The sequence below is a fragment of the Solanum stenotomum genome, chromosome 1 (genome assembly GCF_019186545.1).
Source record: "Solanum stenotomum isolate F172 chromosome 1, ASM1918654v1, whole genome shotgun sequence".
In the NCBI taxonomy this organism is placed as follows: Eukaryota; Viridiplantae; Streptophyta; class Magnoliopsida; order Solanales; family Solanaceae; genus Solanum; species Solanum stenotomum.
In genome coordinates, this window is record NC_064282.1 from 42476903 (window position 1) to 42487761 (window position 10859).

The 10859-nt window shown below is 30.0% G+C and overlaps 1 pseudogene; it reads right to left on the minus strand.

Moving 5' to 3' along the window:
• Window positions 1–332: 332 nt before the first annotated feature.
• LOC125852159 (F-box protein CPR1-like) lies at window positions 333–7150 on the minus strand (annotated as a pseudogene).
• Window positions 7151–10859: the final 3709 nt, after the last annotated feature.

Genomic DNA, 10859 nt, shown 5'->3' on the forward strand with positions numbered 1-10859 from the left:
AATTAGGACAAATTTTAAATCAAATATTTTACCCTTATTTATGTCTTAAGATATAATTAATTATAACTTGATATTTACTCTATTATTAATCTATCGGTAACAATAATTACTTCTTAAGGAAAAATGAGAAAAACTAATTACTTTTATCTTAAAAATTTATAAACGAAAATACTAATAACAATTTTGAAAAATCACGAAAAATAATTTGAAATGAATAAACTATAGTTCTAATTCGTTAGGTAAAAGCTTGCAGAATTATACCTTGTATAAAAGTTTTGAACTTGTGCACTAATTTATAAGCTTTATCTTGGAATTGGAGTCGAGCATTCTTTTTAATTTATAGCTCTCATACTCTTTATACACCCATGTATATTCAATTCTTTGATTTCATCGGAATTGAGATCATATGACATCAAATATCCACTTTTACTTTGAAAAAGCAATATATAATCTTTCCATAGTGCCAATGGGGAATCAGTAGGAAGAGCAATTGTGAATTTTCTTATCCAAGACTCATAAACATTGTAATCCTTCATTATCCAAATTTCCATCAAATTTGTTGTTGGATCAACCATAGACCCTTCAAGAGTAGCATAACAAGCTTAGAGACTCATTCAAAAGTAGGAGGCTATGAAGTGTGCCATTTAATAAATGTCGATTATCAGGTATTTGCATATTGCGAAAAATTTCGGTGATCATGTCAAAGCAAAGGATTTTATCTTCGCCTTCATAGAATGCAATCCAATGGTAAACTCCCTTATAAGACGCCGAAGAATTTAACCAAGATAATGTGGGTAACTCTTGATTCACATGATCCAATTCTCTCCAAATATCAATACATAATTAATAAACCTCAACCTTTGTCTTTCCATCTTCAATGTACCCGAAACCATCTTCCTTGAAAACTTCAGAAATTATAAAAACCTTGAAATCATTAACAATTGAATCAAAACCAAACCCACCACTATCAATGGATTGATAGAATCCCTTCGGAATGTGAAAAGGGCTCGGGGGGAGTAGTATATAATTTCTAGTTGATACATTGTATAGTATTGTGGTTACAGGGTCCATCAAAGCAATTAAACCATGTCTAGAATCGATGAGTTGATCATTGTCTACACTAGCAGTACTTATCGTATAGGGAACATCCAGATCTGGAAAAACAAACTTTAGATTATCATTACCCTCACTAGAAATAAAAGAAAAAAAATAGCTTTATATCTTTGAATATCTTCTTTGAAGGAGCGCTTTAGGAGAATGTTATCGTATGTTGATATTGTTGTGCGATTGCAATGAAGATTGATAAAACATGAAGATTGTATGAGAGTGTAAAATGTTTTGGAGACACATTTGAATCTCAACATAAATTTTAGTGGAAGTCTCAAAAGAATATGAATGATCACATCTTCCAGATATTTCTTCATAATTCCATCCGCCATCATATATTCTTTGTGATATAATTTCTCTTGCAGTTCGAAAAATGATGTGCTATGTATAAAGTAACAATCTTTTAGACCTCATCTGAATTGCATCCCAAAGCTTATTCTTCGCACACTAAGAAGATCCATAACAAACTAAGCATCAGGTATTTTGTGGTTCCGAATGTGTTTTCCAGTGCAACATATTTTCTTTTTTCTTTATATATATATATATATATATATTATATATATATATTATATTATTTTATTTATGTTATATATATATATTATAAGTGGAAAGGTTTGAATTTCAAAGTTGAATTACGAAAATGTCCTTCACTAATTTTTAAATTAAAAAATATCTTACTAAATAATGACAATTAAACTACACCAAATACATGATTAAATGCTATAACTTATCATTTTTCACTTTTTAATAATGTTTAATTGTTAGTCATTTCAGTTTTAAAACCCATGAAATATTGAATAATTCTTTTATCTTTCAAGCAAATATTATATATATCAAGAACATTTAAGTGTAAAATACAAATATACATTAATAAACATAATAAATAAATAAAAGTAAAATACAAACCAATAGAAAAATGGGAGTTGTATAGCCACAATTTATGAAAAGACAAATCATTCTTTTATATTCATTTGAATTGATTTCCTCTTTTATTGCTCATGAAATAATGTCTTTTCTTTTAAGTTTTCCAATATATTTCTATAATAACTCCTTATGATCTTCATTTTTTCATTCTTTATTCTTCATCTATAAAAAAAAAATGGGAGGTATATTTATTAGAAATATTTTGGTCTATTTCATCAACACAATCATATCCATCTATAAAATCAGATAAATTTATCTTTTTTCACTATTACTTTCGCATCCAGGCCACTCACAACTTTTGTTGTACAAAGTTTCTTCCTTTATGAACTGGACATAAAATGTTAGTCCACTATATTTTGCATTTCATCATCTTATAATTCTTATGTAATTTTTTATTTATTAGTTATTTTTTCTTATTTTGATTAATATATTGTTTTGTTTAACCTTTTTCATTTTGTATGAATATCTTGACTTTCATTGCTTTTTAAGTTAATTGAGTTGATATTACAAATATTTTCTATACATGAGTTAGGCCTACATATCTCTTATACAGTAATAGAGGTCAAACGTACAAGGCATGTTCCAAAAACTATATTTATATATATACTAGTTTTTCGACACGTACGTTGCACGTGATTATCAATTCAGAAAATTTAAGCGAAGATTTAAATAATAAGGTTTGCACAAAATAATATTGCAGATTCTTTTGTGAATGTTCAATGTGGATCGTCATTTATATTTCTTATTCAGACAAACCTATGAAGATTGTCAATGACAAATTTTATTAGTTAAATGCAATAAAGTATATATTTTTTTCAATTTGATGAGGCTCAATCATGTAATTAGTCGTATCTTACCAATATCATCTTATAGACGATATTTGTTTTGTATTTTTCTTGTTATCTAACCAGATGTGCTTTGCACGTTTATTCCACTTAATTTGTTTAGATGTCATATGAACATGTCGAGAACAACTACATTTTATTATTTAGAACTATTTGTGTATATTAATTTTTATTTTATAAGTTATAACATAAAAGATAACGTTCTTTTTGTTGGCTCTCATATTTTACTTCTCGATTGACTGTGTACATAAATCAAAGATAGCTATCTGACTGTCCATAGTTAACTGAGAAAGGTTTTCTTCTTTTTTATCGATAAACTAAAACTTAAAATTAAAGAATATATTCTATCTGTGAAATCATACATATAATCACTTGTTTATCTTACCCCCAACAAAGATATAGTTCATATACTTGTAAAAAATTTCAATTTATTCAACCAAGCATGATTCGTCAAGGGAAATATAACAACAGTGTGTTATCACATATATAGGGGCGGTATAATAATATGAAAAATTATTGGTCAAAAGTTAATATAAGGAAAGATAAAAGATAGAAATAATTAATTGAATAACTATGAGAATTCATAATATTATAACTAAAGAATGTAAAAGAGTGTGAATAACATTTCCAATAATTAGTAATAACTTATACTTACATAAATAAATATGACTTTTAATTAATGTTACTATTTTTTTTATAGTTGTTGATTTTAATTTAGTGTAGGGACAAAATGAAAATGTTTATTCCATATTACTGAATATAAAATTTAATTTTTTAGTGATAAATTTTAAATTATTCATATATATTCACATATTTTCACATTTGTTGTGAGTTTTTTTTTTTTTAAAAAAAAGAACTCGAAAATTTTTTGTCATGCCCCAAACTCAAGGGGCGCAACTGACTCCTAAAGCCAAAACTCAGGCCCGAGCCGACCCTGCTGAACCATTTGCTACTAGCGCATGGCAGTCACATGCAATTAAGAAAACAAACAAGTATATCTCGGCTTAAAACTAAGCCCTCGGCCGGCAAGGCCCCTGTTAACAGATCTACAAAAGAACCAGCTACTCCCAAGAGTTCATATAAAGAAATATCCAACTAGCACAGAAGTCCTGATTGGGCCATCGAGGCCACCATGATATCTATACCAAAACTAAAAACAGGTAAATATCAGTACAATACATCAAACAGCTCACGAGCTTCAGCAAACCAACAACATAGGCCAACATGGCCATAACGTAGCTATAAACCCCACACACTAGTCTGCAAGCCTCTAAGAGTAGTAAAGATTGATGGGACAGGGCCCCTGCCTACCCATGAGAATATATACAACAAAAGGTAACAAACCTCCCAACTCTGGCAGCTCCGGAGGAAAGGGGCTGACCAATCGGATAAAAGTCAATCCTGCTGATATGGAGGTCTACTTGGTCATCTGTCAGGACCTGCATGCATGAATGCAGCGCCCCCAAGGCAATGGGGCGTCAGTACAAAATAATGTACAGAGTATGAAAGGCAATAGACTATGATGAGGTATCCTGATATACCAGAATAATCTGATAAATAAATTAAGGATAAGATAATTGTACTGACCTACTTCTAAATCTAAATTTATCAAAAATAATAAAACAACAACCTAACCAAGCCCCCATAAGCTCGGTAGGTACAAACAACACATAAGACCACCTACTCAGGCCCTCATAAGCCCAGAAGGTGCCAATCAACTTGTATACCCCTATCGGTAGTCCCCTAGCCTCGCAGGCAGTCACATAGCCCTCTTAGGCATCAACATATCTTATAGACAACTCATAGCCCTCTTAGGCAACAACATGGCCCTGTAGGAAGCACATAACCTTCTTAGGCGTCAATATATATCCCTGTAGGCAACTCATAGCCTTTCTAGGCATCAATATAGCCCCGTAGGCAACTCATAGCCCTTTTAGGCATCCATATAGCCCTGTAGGCAGAACATAACCCTGCTAGGCATAGATCACATTCCTGCAGCTAACAACAATAGCCCAAAGGCAACAATAACAATCCAACAGCTAAAAGTGAGCAATTTAGTTATAGGCAACCTATACAAATAGCCTCTAAGTCGTGTCCAACATACGAATGTTACTACTGAATAAGAATCTCGATAAGAGAGGATTATACGCACTCGAGCAGCCAACAATCAACAATAATGGCTATAAGTATAACAACGATAACAACTCAATTACATTGCTCCTAAGCTTTAAGGAAACATGCCATAGGAAGAGAATAGCCTTAACATACCTTTTTCGCTAAATTCACGTGGCCTAAAGACTTTAACTCATAACTCCCTCGATACTACAACAAGGTAGGACCATAATCAACACACAAAATAAAAGATACCATGACAATACAATAAAAGATATGTATTTCCGTTGCAAATTGCTATTTGCTGCTTATAAAAGCTAGAGTCGATGAAAGAAGGGTCTTACCTCGATCTTAAGTTCGTAATTCACCTCAAAACCTTCAAATATACTCAAACCCCTGCTGTCCCAACACTAAAATGTGATATGCTACGCAATCGATAAAACAAATTATACCACGATGTTGAGCCCAATGCGTAGAACAACTTTCGTCAAGGACATACGTCGAGAAAATCTATATTTCACTTGATCCTAAAAATGGGTTTCTATGTTTTCTTTGTATATTTAGCTTAAAATGAAGAAAAAACTCGAAGAAGAAGATATATACAACTTTCCACCGACCTAGGGCCCCACCTCACGTGCCTGCTTGCGCAGTCCCACGAAAATGCGAATATCTCTCTATTCTGAAGTCGTATGAATGAATGGTTTGATGCGTTGGAAACTAGACTCGTAGACCTTCGATTCAACAGTTTGTGGGCCCCATAACTCTTTATAGATTGAGAGAAAACCTCCAAGACATTTGACCCAAATTTCAGAGAAATCTTTAAGAAGGAACTTACGATAACTTCCGCCAACTTTTATTTTGCCACTTACCTAACTTCAAAACTTGAGATGCAACACTTGAACACTTAAAATAGGACATACCACATGATTCTTAATTTATTACTCACCCTCCTTGTCTTTCCACGAAGGTACGAGTTAATTTAGACGTTTTGAAAAGTCGGGGTGTTACAATTTTAATATAATACATTTTGACGTTAGAAGAACTCGGTAACTTGATAATTTCTTCGTCGAAAATACTAAAATATTAAGAAATAGTAAATTGTTAAAACAGATGGGCAATATTTACATAGTAATAACTATTTTGAAGTAAACTTTCTGACAATAACATTGATAAATAAAGTCATTCTTTTGTATAGAGCATCAAAAAAACAAACCATGACAATTCTCTAACTCTTGAGAAGTTTAATAATTTTGGAAAAAGATATTCAGAAACATATATCTACATCACAAGAGAAACTGTTAACAAAAAAATGAATTTAGACTACAATAAAAATTAAACTAATACAAACTACAACTGGAGTTATTACAAGTGATATGAACTTTTCTACGTCGAAAATATTGAAATATTAAGAAATAGTAAATCAGTAAAACAAAAGGGCATTTTATATAGTAATAACTATTTTGAAGCAAACTTCCTAGCAATCCAAATCACATAAGTAGCATTGAAAAATAAAGTCATTCTTTTATCTTGGGCATCAAAAAAACAAATCGTGACAATTCTGTAACTCTTGAGAAGTTTAATAATTTTGAAAAAAGAAATTCAGAAGCATATATCTATATCACAAGAGAAATTGTTAACAAAAATAAATGAATTTAGACTACAATAAAAATTAAACTAATACAAACTTCAATTGGCGTTATTACAAGTCATATAAACTTTTCTTCATTGAAAAATACTTAAATATTAAGAAATAGTAAATCTGTAAACAAAACGGCAATGTTTATATAGTAGTAACTATTTTTGAGAAAACTTCTTAACAATCTAAATCACATAAGTAGCATTGATAAATAAAGTCGTTATTTTGTCTTGAGCATCAAAAAATAAATCGTGACAATTCTCTAACTCTTGAGAAGTTTAATAATTTTTGAAAATGATATTCATCAGCATATATCTACATCACAAGATAAATTGTTAAAAAAAAAACAAATGAATTTAGACTACATCATGTTAACTTCATATATTGGAACATTACATAATAATGTATATACTAAACAAAAAACTATGTATTATATCATCAAAATTATTTTCCTCAAGTACTCGAGATTAAGAATATACCCTCTTAGGATAGAACAATTTACTTCATCAGAATAGTGGTACCTCATATTCCGGTAAACTTTGAGCTCACTCAACGATAATAAATCACACGAAATTTTTTAAAATGTAAGACGAAGAAGAGTAGAAGATTAAAAAAATTGTTGTTGAAAAATGAGAGGAAACCCCTCTATTTATAGTCAACAAAGGGTAGTATGAGCAAGTGTTTTTTTGTGTCTTATCTCAAAAGTCATGACATTTCTGAGAAATTACAACCCTTTGGAAAAGTCACAACTCTTTGAAAAAGTTACAACTCTTTGGAAAAGTTACAACTATTTGGAAAAGTTACAACTCTTTGAAAAAGTCATAACTCATCGAAACTCCAAACTCTTTGAAAAAAGTCAACTCATCAAAAAAGTCACAACCTAAGTTAGGGATATTATTGTAATTTAATATTCAAGTTAGGAGTTCATTCTTTTGAGATAATATATATATATATATATAGACCCGATAGTGTGGTGCTATGCATGAGAGACTATTATAACAATTAAAAAAACATATTCTTATCAATCACTATTTTGAGTTCGGAACTTGAATGATTCTTTCAATGATCACGTCCAAGTGGAATTTCTCCAGTCATTTGTATTCTATATAGTTTTTATGTTGATCTGCTTCACAACCAAAAGGATAAAGCAACTACACAATCAAAGTTTATCTACGGCCAGGGGCGGCTCGTGCTTAGAAAAACTAAGGCACATGCCTTAGGCCCCCAATTTTGGGAGGCCTCAAATTTTTACCAAGAATAAATTATGTGTTTTTATTTTTATAAAAATAATAATTATTTATAATAAAAAGTATATATATATATATATATATATATATTATTTTATTCTCCTTAACTCCACTCAAATAGAAGAAATCAAGAAAACGTTGTTTTGTCTTATTACATTTCTGACATTCACATTATTTATTTATTTTAAAACTCCTTTTTCACTCTTTTTCTTCAAATCTTTGATAAGTTAAAGTAATACTCTATCTTAAATCTAAATCATTAGTCAAACAGTGTTGAACAAAGTGAATCGCAATTTTTTTTTACTTAAATTTTCAATCAAAGTTAGGTATATCAAGTTATCAACGTCTTGAATCAAATTTTATGGTTCTAACTCTTATTTTGCTTAAGGTTTGTCAACTTATTCCTTAGAGAATTATGTTAATAATTCATATAATGATTACTTTAGTAAAAGGATATTTTTCAGCATTGAATTGATAAAATCTTACCTAAAATTAATTAATTTTTTTTTAAAAAGTACTCAAATAAATCATCTATTAAAAAGTTGAAGTAATAATGTGCATCTAAACAATTAGAAAAATAATTTTTAAATAAATATGCATGAAATTTTTTAGGCCTCAAAGAAAATTTCGCTTTAGGCCCCCCAGTTACGTTGAGCCGCCCCTGTCTACGGCGCAAAGCAACAAATATTTTATAGGAAGTTTTGTTGATATTGAAACTTATCCTTTCAACACTACAACCCAGTAGTGTCATTTCATTAAAAATGAATTGTCTTTTTGAACAAAATTATATGCATCATATAATACAAACGTCAACCCGGTGACAGCTACATGAGGAGGTTACTCATCTCTATTGTTTTAACTTTTAAGCCTCTATTAGAGAGATAAAATAAACGAAGGAAACCAAATAAGCAAAACAAAAAAATGTTGATTTTATTTAGTCATTTTCAATATCATATATATTGAAAGACTTCTTAAGAAAAGTGTAGAATGTATAATTTAAAATTGACATAAATACTGTTTCATAGTCTTGCATTGAAAAAAAAACTTAAATTCTATATTTTAAATAGGTTACCTATTTGTCTTCCAGATTCCTACGAGACAACTGCGCCTATATATAGGTTAAATAATTAATACTAAAAATATAATATATTTTTTAAAATAAATTTATTCTTAATATATGAAATTCACAATAAAAATAAAAAAATTAATTTTTAAATAATGGACAACTGGACAAGTAAATAACGGATGAAGTATGTACTCCCTCTGACCCTTTTGACATGTGAAATTTTGATTTAACATACCTTTTAAGAAAATAATGATTGGTATAATGAGTCTATCATTTTACTCTTATTAGTTGATAGAGTATTAAATTTATTTACTCACTATATTTTTTTAGAAATATTAACTCAATGTTAATAAATTGAGGATATAATAGAAGAAAAAAATTCTTTCTTGATTTGTTAAATATATTTGACAAACAAACAGAAACAGAGAAAGTATCTATCAAATTTATGGCAAATGGAAAAGGGAAAAAACGGAAGTGGACCAAGGCCCACATCTTATGATACTTGTTGCATATAGAAAAGTGAGGTTCATATATTCTTAAATGACAGGGCATGAGTTGTAACTGAATTAAAAAAGATTTGACTTTTCTTAAAGCTCTTGCTGAGGTAAAAAAAGAAAGCAAAATATACAATTTTTTGAAGCAAGGTTATCTTGCAAAATCTTTTGTAAGACTTTATTAAGATTTATGGCAAATAGAAAGTGGGACCCATCATATTGGCAGGGCATAGTGGATTTCGCTCCTGTCCAGTAGCCAATCCGTCCAGTTCCTCCAGTGGACTATTAAAATTATTACAGTTGTCACTTAGTATAATAAATGGTTCAGATTCATTTGTTAAAATCAGCACATTTAGCTATGGTCAACAGTTATGTTTCTTCTTTGCTACCGTCTCTTTGCTCTACTTCTGCCTTGAATAATTTCATATCATAAAAAAGAAGAAGAGCAATTGTATACTCACTCAGGCTATCAACTTTGCAAATTCAAGTGAATAAAAGGTTGCCAATTTGGTTGCTGAAGAAAATGTAGAGTCATGGAATTTTTTATAATATTATTCCATTGATGAATCTCAATTAAAGTACAATCCTTATCGATTATTTTATCTTTTAACTCTATCGTCCTCTTCAAATATGTAAATTTTAAAAAATAATATCAAACCCAATTAGTTAATACACCATTGAAATTCCCAATAAGCTTCAATTTGAGCCCCTACTACCTGAGTTAAAATTAATGTTCTTAGATTCTTAAAGGTTAAAGAATTCTTCAGGGTTGTCATTGACGAGAAGAAGTTCTCTCAACACTTTAAATTCTTCATCTGACGATATGCTATCTGATTGAGTTTTGATTTGGTGTTGCAATTTTTCAATGTGCAATTTTTGATAGATTTAGAAGGGAAAGAAGAGGCTTTGGGTCTGGCGGTAGAGAGAAAAAAGGAAAATAGGGTTAATTGTTGACCATAGTTAAATGTACTGGTTTTAACAAATGAATCTGAATCATCTATTATATTAAGTGACACGTGTAATAATTTAAATAGTCCACTGGAGGAACTGGACGGATTGGCTACTGGACAGGAGCCAAATCCGGACATAGTTTGTAATTAAATAGAAAAAAAGTATCTTTTAAGAGGTTCTTACTTAGGTTCAAACAACAATGCAAAAGTTATAACATTTTTAAGCAAGCTTATCTTGCAAATTTTTTTAAAAACTTTAATACCTTCAAACTTTGATTGTGTCAGAAAATGGACATGTTGAAACTGTCTTTCAAATATATATATATATAGTTCCTGATTAGGAAGGATTCGTGAATATCAAACATAGTAGTTTCAATTGGATTTAAAAAGGTGTGAATAAAAAAAAGTATCGAATGACAGAATGAGTGACACATTTTTACATTGAAGTGTTGTGACTTTTCTAATGAATTGTGACTTT